This window comes from Rhinoraja longicauda, unplaced genomic scaffold (assembly GCF_053455715.1).
Source record: "Rhinoraja longicauda isolate Sanriku21f unplaced genomic scaffold, sRhiLon1.1 Scf000113, whole genome shotgun sequence".
Classification (NCBI taxonomy): domain Eukaryota; kingdom Metazoa; phylum Chordata; class Chondrichthyes; order Rajiformes; family Arhynchobatidae; genus Rhinoraja; species Rhinoraja longicauda.
Window position 1 is genome coordinate 62,277 of NW_027601331.1, and position 16,138 is coordinate 78,414.

The window sequence follows — 16,138 nt, forward strand, 5'->3', positions numbered from 1 at the left end:
TAGAAGAACCAGGACAGATGGAAGCCTCTGCTGCAGCCCAAACTTCAGCGTTGACTCAGGAAGAAACTTCCAAACGAACCCGGAATCCACAGCCAAAAAAATTGGTTTGGAAGAATTTCGTAGCGTTGTTGGTGAGGAGCTTTCAGGTATGAAGTCTCAAGTAACGAATATGACGGTTGAACTCTAAGAGATGAAAGCTGAATTAGTATCGCTTAAAGGAATGAAGGGGGAAATACTAACTATTATTAAGGATCAGTTGGCTTCATCAAAGGCTGAAATATGTGAAATCATGAATGAACACATGGAGGAAGTAACCTCCAAGCTACAAAAGTTGGACTCCGATTTTTCCGGTAAGGTGAACCACATCACTGCGTCAATACAACAACATGATGAGGCTATATGTGAGTTGGAAGCCTTAGCCGAGACGAGTGCTGAAACAACAAAAGCAGTATTGACGGAGACTCAGCGTTTATCTGATTTATTAATGAAATTAACTGAAAAATGTACTGACCTAGAGGGTCATTCTAAACGACAAAATTTAAGAATTCTTGGAGTTAAAGAAGGTAAAGAGAAAGCTAAAAACCTTCGTGACTTTACTGCTGAGCTGTTACAAGAAGTTTTGAAAATGGATTCAAAGCCCGTGCTGGACCGAGCCCACAGAGCACTGAGAGCACGTCCAGGTGCTAACGCCCCTCCAAAGCATTTGATACTGAAGGTGCATCATCCTCACGTTTTAGAAGATATGCTGTCGAGAATTGCTAGCAACAGAACTTTATCATTTCAAGGTGATGAGATTCGCATCTTCAGAGATTACCCTGCTGAGGTGGTCAAGAAAAGAGCATTGTTCAATGAGTCAAGATCTATTCTTAGGAAGATCCCATCGCTCAGATTTGGTATGCTGTAACCAGCAAAACTCCGAGTTACCTACAATCAAATAGAATCCTTTTTTACTGACCACAATAAAGCACTGGAATTCGCTCGGGAGATCGAAAGGTCGCTGATGGGTTGAATATGACTTCACGGCTTTATTAATTGGCAGACAACTGATTGGACTTTAAGATACTAAAACCTAAAGATTTAAGCTTAGTGTATATACTATACGAATATTAACCGTAACTGATTACTATTAATCAAAAAACATATATTATTATTAATCATTACTAATAAGAAGTACAAGTAATATTTGATTTATGTAAACTTTACTTCGAACACTTAATTAATGTACCTTAGACAGAAAAATCGGTTTATTATAGACTAATTAGTTTCGGGCCTGCCCTGTTTAACTCTCTTTTATTTTTTTTAAAACCCAACAACTTCGTTAAAAAACGGAGCTAGTATTATTATTTTTTTTACATCCCACGGAAGTCCTTAGATTTTTTGTCACCTTAGGGTGGCTATCACTAACTGCACTAATTGTAGTTGTAGTTTTAGTTGTTTCTTTTTTTTTCCTGCACTCTTTTAACCTTTTATATATTGATTATTTTTTTTAGATTCAATTTTTATTATTATGTCATTTTTCAGAATTTATATACCTTTGGAAGATATTTCCGGGAGACATTCTACGTAGTACAAAAGATCATCCACCCTTCATTCAAGAAAAATGTTGTAGTTCGGGTGCCAAGCCATTTGCTTTATTATAGACTATTTATCGGTTAAGATGCAAGATACTACTATGAAAACAGGGGGTAAAGGTATTACATTTTGTAGTTGGAATGTCAATAGACAATAGACAATAGACAATAGGTGCAGGAGTAGGCCATTCAGCCCTTCGAGCCAGCACCGCCATTCAATGCGATCATGGCTGATCACTATCAATCAGTACCCCGTTCCTGCCTTCTCCCCATACCCCCTCACTCCGCTATCCTTAAGAGCTCTATCCAGCTCTCTCTTGAAAGCATCCAACGAACTGGCCTCCACTGCCTTCTGAGGCAGAGAATTCCACACCTTCACCACCCTCTGACTGAAAAAGTTCTTCCTCATCTCCGTTCTAAATGGCCTACCCCTTATTCTCAAACTGTGGCCCCTTGTTCTGGACTCCCCCAACATTGGGAACATGTTATCTGCCTCTAATGTGTCCAATCCCCTAATTATCTTATATGTTTCAATAAGATCCCCCCTCATCCTTCTAAATTCCAGTGTATACAAGCCCAATCGCTCCAGCCTTTCAACATACGACAGTCCCGCCATTCCGGGAATTAATCTAGTGAACCTACGCTGCACGCCCTCCATAGCAAGAATATCCTTCCTCAAATTTGGAGACCAAAACTGCACACAGTACTCCAGGTGCGGTCTCACCAGGGCCCGGTACAACTGTAGAAGGACCTCTTTGCTCCTATACTCAACTCCTCTTGTTACGAAGGCCAACATTCCATTGGCTTTCTTCACTGCCTGCTGAACCTGCATGCTTCCTTTCATTGACTGATGCACTAGGACACCCAGATCTCGTTGAACTCCCCCTCCTCCTAACTTGACACCATTCAGATAATAATCTGCCTTTCTATTCTTACTTCCAAAGTGAATAACCTCACACTTATCTACATTAAACTGCATCTGCCATGTATCCGCCCACTCACACAACCTGTCCAGGTCACCCTGCAGCCTTATTGCATCTTCCTCACAATTCACACTACCCCCCAACTTAGTATCATCTGCAAATTTGCTAATGGTACTTTTAATCCCTTCGTCTAAGTCATTAATGTATATCGTAAATAGCTGGGGTCCCAGCACCGAACCTTGCGGTACCCCACTGGTCACTGCCTGCCATTCCGAAAGGGACCCATTTATCCCCACTCTTTGCTTTCTGTCTGTTAACCAATTTTCTATCCATGTCAGTACCCTACCCCCAATACCATGTGCCCTAATTTTGCCCACTAATCTCCTATGTGGGACCTTGTCGAAGGCTTTCTGAAAGTCGAGGTACACCACATCCACTGACTCTCCCTTGTCAATTTTCCTAGTTACATCCTCAAAAAATTCCAGTAGATTTGTCAAGCATGATTTCCCCTTCGTAAATCCATGCTGACTCGGAACGATCCCGTTACTGCTATCCAAATGCTCAGCAATTTCGTCTTTTATAATTGACTCCAGCATTTTCCCCACCACTGATGTCAGACTAACTGGTCTATAATTACCCGTTTTCTCTCTCCCTCCTTTCTTAAAAAGTGGGATAACATTTGCTATTCTCCAATCCACAGGAACTGATCCTGAATCTATAGAACATTGAAAAATGATCTCCAATGCTTCCACTATTTCTAGAGCCACCTCCTTAAGTACTCTGGGATGCAGACCATCAGGCCCTGGGGATTTATCAGCCTTCAGTCCCATCAGTCTACCCAAAACCATTTCCTGCCTAATGTGGATTTCCTTCAGTTCCTCCATCACCCTAGGTTCTCCAGCCCCTAGAACATTTGGGAGATTGTGTGTATCTTCCTCAGTGAAGACAGATCCAAAGTAACGGTTTAACTCGTCTGCCATTTCTTTGTTCCCCATAATAAATTCCCCTGCTTCTGTCTTCAAGGGACCCACATTTGCCTTGACTATTTTTTTCCTCTTCACGTACCTAAAAAAACTTTTGCTATCCTCCTTTATATTATTGGCTAGTTTACCCTCGTACCTCATCTTTTCTCCTCGTATTGCCTTTTTAGTTAACTTTTGTTGCTCTTTAAAAGAGTCCCAATCCTCTGTCTTCCCACTCTTCTTTGCTATGTTATACTTCCTCTCCTTAATTTTTATGCTGTCCCTGACTTCCCTTGTCAGCCACAGGTGTCTCTTACTCCCCTTAGAGTCTTTCCACCTCTTTGGAATAAATTGATCCTGCAACCTCTGCATTATTCCCAGGAATACCTGCCATTGCTGTTCTACCGTCTTCCCTGCTAGGGCCTCCTTCCAATCAATTTTGGCCAGCTCCCGCCTCATGCCTCTGTAATCCCCTTTGCTATACTGTAATACCGACACTTCCGATTTTCCCTTCTGCCTTTCCATTTGCAGAGTAAAACTTATCATGTTGTGATCACTGCCTCCTAATGGCTCTTTTACCTCTAGTCCCCTTATCAGATCAGGATCATTACACAACACTAAATCCAGAATTGCCTTCTCCCTGGTAGGCTCCAGTACAAGCTGTTCTAAGAATCCATCTCGAAGGCACTCTACAAACTCTCTTTCCTGGGGTCCATTTCCAACCTGATTTTCCCAGTCTACCTGCATGTTGAAATCTCCCATAACCACCGTAGCATTACATTTTTGACACGCCAATTTTATCTCCTGATTTAACTTGCACCCTAAGTCGAGGCTACTGTTTGGGGGCCTATAGATAACTCCCATTAGGGTCTTTTTACCCTTACAATTTCTCATTTCTATCCATACTGATTCAACATCTCCTGATTCTATGTCACCCCTTGCAAGGGAATGAATATCATTCCTTACCATCAGAGCAACCCCACCCCCTCTGCCCACCTGTCTGTCTTTTCTATACGTTGTGTACCCCTGAATATTCAGTTCCCAGCCCTGGTCCTCTTGTAGCCATGTCTCAGTGATCCCTACAACATCATACTTGCCCATGACTAACTGAGCCTCAAGCTCATCCACTTTATTTTTTATACTACGCGCATTTAAGTACAACACTTTAACTTCTGTATTTACCTCCCCTCTCACATCGTTCACAATTGGCCCTGCCCTTAATTTCTTTTCCGCTCTAGAACTTCTGTTCCCATTCTTCCGAGAGTCTTTTGCAATATCTCCTGTATTCCCTTTTACCTCATCTTCATATTCACAATTTGTTAACCCCTCCCCCCCACTACTTAGTTTAAAGCCACAGGTGTCACACTAGCAAACCTGCCTGCCAGAATGTTTGTCCCCCTGCTGTTAAGATGCAACCCGTCCCTTTTGTACAAGTCACCCCTAGCCCAGAAGAGATCCCAGTGGTCCAGAAATCTAAATCCCTGCTCTCTGCACCAGTCCCTCAGCCATAAATTCATACCCTCTATCTCTCTGTTCCTGGCCTCACCAGCACGAGGTACCGGTAGCAGTCCAGAGATAACTACCTTCGACGTCCTACTTCTCAGCGTTTTTCCCAACTCTCTAAACTCCCGCTGTAGCACCTCCTTCCTCTTCCGCCCGACGTCATTCGTGCCCACGTGCACAACGACTTCAGGTTGATCGCCTTCCCTCGCTAGGATTTTCTGAAGCCGGTCTGTGATGTGTTGAACCCTGGCACCAGGGAGGCAACAGACCATCCTCAAGTCCCTCCTGCTGCCACAGAATCTTCTGTCCGTCCCTCGGACTATGGAGTCACCGACCACTACGGCTCTTCCAGACTTCGGTCTCCCCTGTCGTTTATCCTTGCCAACAGGTCCGCCACTCGGACTGGAAACGTCTTCTGCCCCGACAGTTCCCAAGAGGGTATACCTATTTGCAATAGGCACAGCCACTGGGGTCTCCTGTAGTCCACGTCCACTCCCCCCGGAAACAGTCTCCCACCTTCGCTCGACCTGGACCCTTGGCGTGACAGCCTCACAATAGGTCCTGTCGAGGAAACTCTCGCATTCCCGGATGGCCCTGAGGTCATCCAACTGCCTCTCCAACTCCACCACACGTCCCTTCAGGAGCTGCACCTGGACACAGTTCTTGCAGGTGTAGCTCCCAGAAGCTCCCGCGACGTCCCTGTCTTCCCACATCCTGCAGGAAACACACCGCACCAACTTTTCCGCCATCACCTTGTGCCTATAACCAGCTCTGGCTTAAAACAATGGTATCCTCCTCACCTCAGCCTCCTCGCCGAAGACTCGCAGCCAAAGACTCGCACTTTTCTCACTGGGCTGCACCTGAACAGGGCTGCACCCTTTTGTGAGCCTTGCTTATATCACCAATTTAAATTGCCTGATTGTCCAATTTACCTGACTTCTCACTTAAACTGCCTGTTGAACTGTGATTAGCACTTACTTTACTGCTCAGCCAACGGGCGTCCTTGCTCTGCTCCCGGATATTAATGAACCAATTAAAAGAGGTAAAGTACTTTCACATTTAAAATCTATTGATGCTGATATAATGTTTCTTCAGGAAACTCATCTCAAAAATGTAGCAAAAATGTAGCACATAATAGATTGAAAGGCAAATGGATTGATAAATTATTTCACTCATCATTTCCTTTTAAATCAAGAGGTGTTGGCATTTTAATTCGTGAGGGTATACCATTTATACATACCTCCTCTATAGTTGACATTGAAGGTAGATGTGTTATATTAGTGGGAGAACTATACTCCACAAAATTGATATTGGTGAATGTCTACACACCAAATTTTGATAATCCGTTATTTAAAAAATATATATTTAATACCATTCCAGAATTTGGACAATATAACTTGATAATTGGAGGAGATTTAAATTGGACATTAGATACTTACTTGGATAGATCGTCAACTCAAAGGAAAACAAAATCCAAGTCGTGTGAATTATTAAACTCTTATATAAATAGTGCAAATATAAAAGATGTTTGGAGAATTGAAAACCCTTCAGGCCGAGAGTATTCATTTTATTCACCAGTGCATAAAACTTATTCAAGAATTGACTATTTCTTGGTGGACTCCAAACTTATTCCTTATACGTATAATTCAAAATATCATAATATTATTATAGCCGATCATGCCCCTTTAACATTTAGGGTAAAACTCCAAGGAGTAACGGGGAAACAGACCAATTGGAGATTTAATCCTCAAATTTTAAATGAAACAGCATGTTATGACTATCTTAAATCGCAAATTGAAACTTTTTTTTACGCAAATGACCTCCCTGAAACACCTGCGTCCCTGCTTTGGGAAACATTTAAAGCGTTTGTGAGAGGATGTATTATTGTCTTTCAAGCGTCTCAAAACAAGAAGAAGCGGGTTGAACAACATGAGCTAGAAAGTCAGATAAAACAGTTAGACATAACAAATGCCATCGCTCCCTCTATTGAAATACATAATAAAATCGCAGCTCTCAAATATAAGTTAAATTATATACTCTCAGCTCACATTTTAAGGCTTTTTCAATATACTAAACAAAAACATTTTGAATTTGGAGATAAACCACAGAAATTGCTAGCACGTCAACTCCGTAAATTAGAAGATGATTCTACAATTCATAAAATTAGATCAGCGAACGGAGATTTGCTTAAACTACCCAAGGATATTAATCAGAGATTTTTGCAATTTTATCAGACATTATATTCATCAAAAATAACAGATAGCTCTGCGCAGATGCAAAACTTTTTGCAGGAATGTAACCTCCCTGGTTTGAATGTGAGTGACAGAAATTTACTGGGAGCAGAAATAACTATGAAAGACGTTGAAGAGACCATTAAATCCATGAAAAATGGGAAGACTCCTGGCCCTGACGGCTTAAATAATGAATTTTATAAAAAAATTAGTGATTTGATCTCTCCACGTTTGCAAACTGTATATAGTTACGCCTTTAAACAACAGAGATTACCACAAACTCTGACTGAATCAACAATAATACTTATTCCTAAAAAAGATAAGGGTTCTGAAGACCCTGGTTCGTACAGAGCGATAGCTCTTTTAAATACTGATCAGAAGATATTAGCGAAAATCTTAGCTCATAGATTAAGTCTAGTTATAGATAAATTGATACACCCCGATCAATCAGGCTTTATAGCTAAACGATATTCATTTTTCAATTTGAGACGCTTGTTCAATATAATATATTCAAATAGACTATTAAACGAAGATTTAGCAATCATTTCGCTAGATGCTGAAAAAGCATTTGATCAAGTAGAATTCAAGTAGAATCAAGTAGTGATGGAAAAATTTCAATTAGGTGAAAATTTTTGTTCATGGGTGAAACTTTTATGTACTTCCCCAATAGCTAGAATATTAACTAATCAAATGTTGTCATCCAAATTTCATTTATTTAGGGGTTGTAGACAAGGATGCCCACTATCTCCGCTTCTATTTGCCCTCGTTATAGAACCACTTGCTGAGAGTATTAGATCAAATCCAGACATTCACAGTTATAACACTAAACATACAACCAATAAAATTTATTTATATGCGGATGATGTATTAATATACAATACAAAGCCAGAAATTAGCATTCCGAATTTATTAAATCTCATTACTCAATTTGGTTCATTTTCAGGTTATAGAATTAACTGGTACAAAAGTGAAATTATGCCAATAATGGAGCACAATCCGGCCATACTTCAACAATTTCCTTTTAAAATTGCCTATGAAAAGTTTAAATATCTTGGAATTTACGTGACTAGGAAATATACTTCTTTATTTAAATTAAATTTTCCTCCTTTACTAACTAAATTACATAGAAATATCCAATTTTGGAAAACACTTCCTATATCATTAGTTGGTCGTAGTAATGCTATAAAGATGATCTTTCTTCCACAGCTACTACACTTATTTCAAGCAATTCCGATCTATCTTCCAAAAAAGTTTTTTTTTTAAATTGATTCAATTAATACTAATTTTATTTGGGACTACAAGACTCATAGAATAAATAAAAGACATCTATGTAAGTCTAAAACTAATGGAGGAATTGCCTTACCTAACTTCTTATTTTATTATTGGGCGGTTAATATTAAAAATATAACCTGCTGGTTGGATGACACTGATCAACAACCGGATTGGTTAAAGATGGAGAAAGAGGATTGTTTACCATTTGATATTGGTGCGATCCTCTTAGCTCCAATAAATTTAAATTAAAAAACTTATGGAGGTAATCCGATTATACACAGTGTTATCCGTACCTGGAAACAATTTTTTAATAAGAAGAAAAAATAGAATAGTGTAAGGCTTGGGTCGAGTGGATGTGGAGAGGATGTTTCGCTACTGGAGAGTCTAGGACAGAGGTCATAGCCTCAGAATTAAAGGACATTCTTTCATGAAGGAGATGAGGATGAGAGTCAGAGGGTGGTGAATCTGTGGAATTCATTGCCACAGAAGGCTGTGTAGGCCAAATCCGTTGATATTTTTAAGGCAGAGATAGATTGATTCTTGATTAGTGCAGGTGTCAAGGATTATAGGGAGAAGGCAGGAGAATGGGGTTATGAGGATGGGATAGATGAATCATGATTGCATGGCAGAGTAGATTTGAGGGGCCGAATGGTCTAACTCTGCTCCTATCACATATCACTGGATGACGTTATAACTGCATTTGGACACATTTGGAGGCAATCTACTGACTGAACAGTAAATGTTTACTGATGAATGGAAATAGTCCTGCCCCTAATCAGATGTGGAAAGCTAAAGTTCTGAGGAATGGAGAACTGAACAGGCACAGCGGTAGAGTTGTTGCCTTACAACGCTTGCTGTAAGGGAGACCCGGATTCGATCCGGAATGCAGGTGCTGTCTGTACGGAGTTTGTACATTGTCCCAGTGACCTGCGTGGGTTTTCTCCGAGATCTTCGCTTTCCTCCCACACTCCAAAGACGTAGAGGTTTGTAGGTTAATTGGCTTGGTATAAGAATAAGTTGTCCCCAGTGTGTGTAAGGTTAGTGTTAGTGTGCGGGGATCGCCAGTCGGTGCGGAATCGATGGGCCAAAGGGCCTGTTTCCGTGCTGTATCTCTAAACTAAATTAAACTGAAATAGAATATCTGGCCAAGCAGTTGTGATTGGAACAGAGAATTAGGAATGTTTAACTGCCTGATTTCCTCCAATTTAATTATCAAGTTTATTCATTTACTCGACCAAGTGCTAAACCACTACCACCCTGACTCTCCCTCTCTCCCTCCCCTCACCTCCCTTCTCCCCCACTCCACCTTCCTCCCAACCCCCACCCCCCCTCCCCCTACCTTCGCTCCCCTCCTACACCCTCTCCCCTCCTCACCCTCCCCACCCCCTCCCCCATCCCCCTCTATTCCCAATTCCTCTATCTACGCCGCACATCTGAGATGTCCTCATTCTTTAGAGAATGGGGGTTCCCCTCCACATCATAGATGAGGCCCTCACCAAGGTCTCCTTGATATCTCCGCTCTCGCTCCCCTCCCCCTACCCCCAGTCAAAACAGCGACAAGAGTCCTCACCTTTCACCCCATCAGCCTTTGAATTCAGCACATATTCCTCCGACATTTTCGCCACTTCCAATGGGATCCCACTACTGGCCTCGTCTTCACATCTTCACCCCTTCCTGCTTTCTGCAGTGACCGTTCCCCTCCGCAACTCCCTGGTTGACTCGTCCCTTCCCACCCAAACCACATCCTCCCCAGGTACTCCCCCTGCAACCGCAGGAGATGCATCATCTGTCCCTATATCTCCGCCCTCGACTCCATCCAAAGACCACGACAGTCTTTCCAGGTGAGGCAGAGTTTCACTTACACCTCCTCCAACCTCATCCACTGTATCCGCTGGTCCAAGTGTGGACTAAATATCGGCGAGACCAAGTGAAGTTTCGGCGATCGTTTCGCTGAGCACCTCTGCTCACTCTGCCTGACCATACCTAATCTCCCGGTTGCTCATCATCACTCTAACTTCCCCTCCCATTCCCACACTGACATTTGTAAGCTCCTCACATTTCGCTTGGGCAGCTTACACCCCAGCAGTATGAATATTGACCTCTAACTTCAAGTAACCCTTGCTTTCCCTCTCTCTCCACCCCTCCCCTTCCTAGTTCTCTGACCAGTCTGACAGTCCCCTGATAAAATTTGATCTCTGCATGCTTCGTTGTCACCTTCTACTCGATAAGAATGATCTGTTCTACATTTTGTGTAGGATGGACCTGCAGATGCTGGTTTAAAGCTTTTCTTCCTTTCAGGTTAGGCAGAGGTTCACTTACACTTCCTCCAACCTTATCTACTGTGTCCACTATTCATGATGAGAACTCTTATACATCGGCTAGACAAAATGTAGACTGGGCGATCGTATCACTCAACACCTTCTCTCAGTCTGCCTGGACCTACCTGATGTTCCGTTTGCTAAACACTTTAATTCTCCTTCCCATTCCCATACAGACCTTTCTGCCCAAGGTCTCCTCCATCGTTTGAGTGATGCCAAATGCAAATTGGAGGAACAGCACCTCATATTTTGTTTGGGCGGCTTACAGCCTAGTTCAGGGGTGGCCAAACTTGCTTAATGTAAGAGCCACATACGATAAAGTTCAGATGTTTGAGAGCCGCAAGACATGAACAAAATTTACACATACGTTTTTATTGTTACATACACATTTTGTTACAAAAATTTTATATAAATATTAAGAAATGCATGTATGCAATAATATTTATTCATGTTTTATTCATGTTTCTGATTTAGGTGGATAATCATACGAAAAGTTTTTGTGATTTGTTTCATAGTGGCGTTTCAAGTTACTGGCTTTGTAATGACTGAGTGACACATGGCAGATAAGGCACAAAGGTTTACCTCCTTTAACGGTGAATGCAAAATCTTCCTCCCACTCTGGCTTAAAATTTCTGTTTTCATTTTCATATTTTCGTCTCTTACAATTTGATGACGCCATCTTCCTTCACAAAAGTTTCACAGACACTTTAAATAAAACTTGTATCCGAAGTGCACCAACTAGGTCTGCACAGTTCAACGTCTTGTGTTACACTGACGTGAGTGCGGTCAGGCCTAGACTCATTAAGCCACATGTGACCATTCTCACTCCCCGGAGCACCCAAATCTTTAACCCCCTTACCCATGACCTCAGTCTTCTGACATTCCTCTGTAACCCTTGCTGACCTGATATTTCTTTAATCCCTCTGCCTCCCACCATTCCCTCCCCCACCACTAAAGAACAATGCCTCACTCAGATTTAGCATTAAAATCAGGATTTAAATTCTTAAATATTTTTACTAACCATGAACATTAAACTTACGTTTTATTCCAATGGGGTCTCAATTCATACCCAGTAAATAATTATAAAGCTTGAAATTTTTCTTATTTATATTTATATTTTTATACTTTTATATTAACTGTGATGAAAAAAGGAACTCAGCCAACATATTTCCACGAGCCGCTTATTAAAGGTCAAAGAGCCTGTTATTAAAGGTCAAAGAGCCTGTTATTAAAGGTCAAAGAGCCGCATGTTGCTCGCGAGCTGCGGTTTGGCCACCCCTGGCCTAGTTGTTGATTTCTCTAACATCAAGTAACCCGGCATTCCTGCTCTCTCCATCCCTCCCCCACCCAAGTCGCACTAGCTTCTCGTTTTCACCCAACAAACAGCTAGCAATGACCAGTTTCCCTTTACCATCATTACTTTTTTGCATATCTTTCATTCATTGTTCTCTATCTCTCTTGCCTATATCTCTCATTTCCCTTTTCACTAACTAGTCTGAAGAAGGGTCTCAACACGAAACGTCACCCATTCTTTCTCTCCAGAGATGCTGCCCGAGCTACACCAGCATTTTGTGTCTGCCTTCTTATACTATTTTCTATCATCTTCAAGGGAATCTTCAAATCATTACATACGAGGTCAGTGCCCAAGAAGCCCACATTGTACATTAATTGTATATTTACCCCAGACCTGTGTACCGTTCCTGCTCTGCCTTAGCTGGTTTGATGCCAGATGTTGGTTTAAGCTTAGCTGCCTTAGCTGCCAGATGCTGGTTTAAATCGAAGGTAGAAAAACAATTATGGGAATGCCTTTCATTTCTAGATATAGAAACATAGAATCAGAGAAAATAGGTGCAGAAATACCTTCCATCCAGCACCACCATTCAATATGATCATGGCTGATCAACCAGAATCAGTAACCCGTTCCTGCTTTCTCCCCATATCCCCTGATTCCGTTAGCCCAAAGAACCACATCCAACTCTCTCTTGAATACATCCAGTGAATTGGTCTCCACTGCCTTCTGTGGCAGAGAATTCCACAGATATGGCAACCCTGACAATTACTCTCCCGCTCCGTTATTTCCTCGCGTTTGTATTTTCTCTTGATTAGATAAGCATCCCTGTCCTCTCTTTGCCATAGAGTGATAGAGTGATACAGCATGGAAACAGGCCCTTCAGCCCAACTTACCCACAGGCCAATATGCCCAGCTACACCAGTAACACCTGCCCGCGTTTGGCCCACATTCCTCCAAACCTGTCCTCTCCATGTACCTGACTAACTGTATCTTAAACTGTACCAAAGGCAAATCATGTCCGACGAATCTTATAGAATTTTTCGAGGATGTAACTAGTAGAGTGGATAAGGGAGAACCAGTCGATGTGTTATATCTGGACTTTCAGAAGGCCTTCGACAAGGTCCCACATAGGAGATTGGTGTACAAACTTAAAGCACACGGTATTGAGGGTTCAGTGTTGAGGTGGATAGAAAATTGGTTGGAGGACAGGAAGCAAAGAGTAGGAATAAACGGGTCCTTTTCGGAATGGCAGGCAGTGACTAGTGGGGTACCGCAAGGCTCAGTGCTGGGACCCCAGTTATTTACAGTGTATATTAATGATTTAGACGAGGGAATTGAATGCAACATCTCCAAGTTTGCGGATGACACGAAGCTGGGTGGCAGAGTTAGCTGCGAGGAGGATGCTAAGAGGCTGCTGAGTGACTTGGATAGATTAGGCGAGTGGGCAAATGCATGGCAGATGCAATATAATGTGGATAAATGTGAGGTTATCCACTTTGGCAGCAAGAACAGGAAAGCAGAGTATTACCTGAATGGTGACCGATTGGGAGAAGGGGAGATGCAACGTGACCTGGGTGTCATGGTGCACCAGTCATTGAAAGCAAGCATGCAGGTGCAGCAGGCAGTGAAGAAAGCGAATGGTATGATGGCATTCATAGCAAGAGGATTTGAGTTTAGGAGCAGGGAGGTTCTGCTGCAGTTGTACAGGGCCTTGGTGAGACCGCACCTGGAGTATTGTGTGCAGTTTTGGTCTCCTAGCCTGAGGAAAGACATTCTTGCCTTAGAGGGAGTACAGAGAAGGTTCACCAGATTGATTTCTGGGATGGCGGGACTTTCATATGAGGAAAGACTGGATAGACTGGGCTTGTACTAGCTGGAATTTAGAAGACTGAGGGGGGATCTTATAGAAACATATAAAATTCTTAAGGGGTTGGAGAGGCTAGATGCGGGAAGATTGTTCCCGATGTTGGGGGAGTCCAGAACCAGGGGTCACAGCTTAAGGATAAGGGGGAAGTCTTTTAGGACCGAGATGAGAAAAATTTCTTCACACAGAGAGTGGTGAGTCTGTGGAATTCTCTGCCACAGAAGGTAGTTGAGGCCAGTTCATTGGCTATATTTAAGAGGGAGTTAGATGTGGCCCTTTTTGCTAAAGGGATCAGTTGGTATGGAGAGAAGGCAGGTACAGGCTACTGAGCTGGATTATCAGCCATGATCATATTGAAGGGCCAAATGGCCTAATCCTGCACCTATTTTCTATGTTAAACATTGGGATAGTCCCAGCCTCAATTACCTCCTCTGGCAGCTTGTTCCATCCACCAACCACCATACTCTAAATGTGGCCTCACCAACGTCTTATACAACTGCGACATGACTTCCCAACTCTCTCTTCGATTCCCCTTTTTGAGCCTCCTATTCGATTCGATTTAAGTTATGAAGGAACGAAAACTGCAGATGCTGATTTAAATCGAAGGTCGACACAAAATGCTGGAGTAACTCAGCGGGTCAGGCAGCATCTCTGGAGAGAATCAGTCACATCAGTCTGAAGAAGGGTCTCGACCGGAAACGTCATCCATTCCTTCTCTCCAGAGATGCTGCCTGACCCGCTGAGTCAATAGACAATAGGTGCAGGAGTAGGCCATTCAGCCCTTCGAGCCAGCACCGCCATTCAATGCGATCATGGCTGATCACTCTCAATCAGTACCCCGTTCCTGCCTTCTCCCCATACCCCCTCACTCCGCAATCTTTAAGAGCTCTATCCAGCGCTCTCTTGAAAGCATCGAACGAACTGACCTCCACTGCCTTCTGAGGCAGAGAATTCCACACTTTCACCACTCTCTGACTGAAAAAGTTCTTCCTCATCTCCGTTCTAAATGGCCTACCCCTTATTCTTAAACTGTGGCCCCTTGTTCTGGACTCCCCCAACATTGGGAACATGTTTCCTGCCTCTAATGTGTCCAATCCCCTAATTATCTTATATGTTTCAATAAGATCCCCCCCTCATCCTTCTAAATTCCAGTGTATACAAGTCACTCCAGCATTTTGTGTCTACCTTCGATTTAAGTTTAAATTGTTTCCATTAATTCCCTCAAATTGTCAGCGTCCCAGACCCGTGGGGTGTTGGGGAAGAAAGAAGACTAAAAATATCAAACGCTGCAAGTTGTAACACTGGACATTTTTGTGGCATCAACTGAAAACCGTGCCTGGCCAGATCGCCCTTCACTGTTTACTTTGTCGATGAGCCACACTTCACAGACTAAATTAAAGGCCTCTTTGTTTTTTTAAAGGGGGTGGGACTTGGGTTGTTTTGTGCCAAATGGAAGCGAAGCGACAAACGGGGGGGCTTGCTGAAGCCGTCTCTGCGCACACACCGACACACGGGACAATCTACACTCATACCAAGTGTAAATACTCCGTGCAGAAGACCACCCGTAGTCAGGATTAGACCCGGCCATGCAGAAGAGCCCCCATACCCGCGGATCACTGGCCCTGCAAGGCAGCAACTCTACCGTGCCGCCCACCGGAGACGCTGGGACTTCTAACTGGTGACAAGGCAGAGTTGCGGTCAGTCTCCTGCCGCTGAGTGGCTGTATATTCCAAACGGCGATCTGCTTTTTCAGGTCGGACACACGTGCAACTCTATCTCACGGACTAGACTTCCTCGCCAGCGAGCTGGACAAGCGGGTGTAAAGGTTTGCAGCAACCAAGATTCCGGGGGGCATCGAATCTGGTGAACAAATGTCGTAGAGAGGTAGAGAGGTAACAAATGTCGTAGAGAAGAATGATATATCCTTTTTGTTGTCTGAGTTTGATGTGAATTTTGCAAACGGCTTTCATCACGTGTCTTTAAGAATTCAGCGTTCAACGAATGCAAAACGTAATTGAATTTCGCGCCCCCGAGGGCAAGGAAAGGCGTGTTCTGCTTCTGATTTTTATTCACAAAATGCTGGAGTAACTCAGCAGGTCAGGCAGCATCTCGGGAGAGAAGGAATGGGTGACGTTTCGGGTCGAGACCCTTCAAACGTCACCCATTCCTTCTTTCCCGAGATGCTGCCTGACCTGCTGAGTTA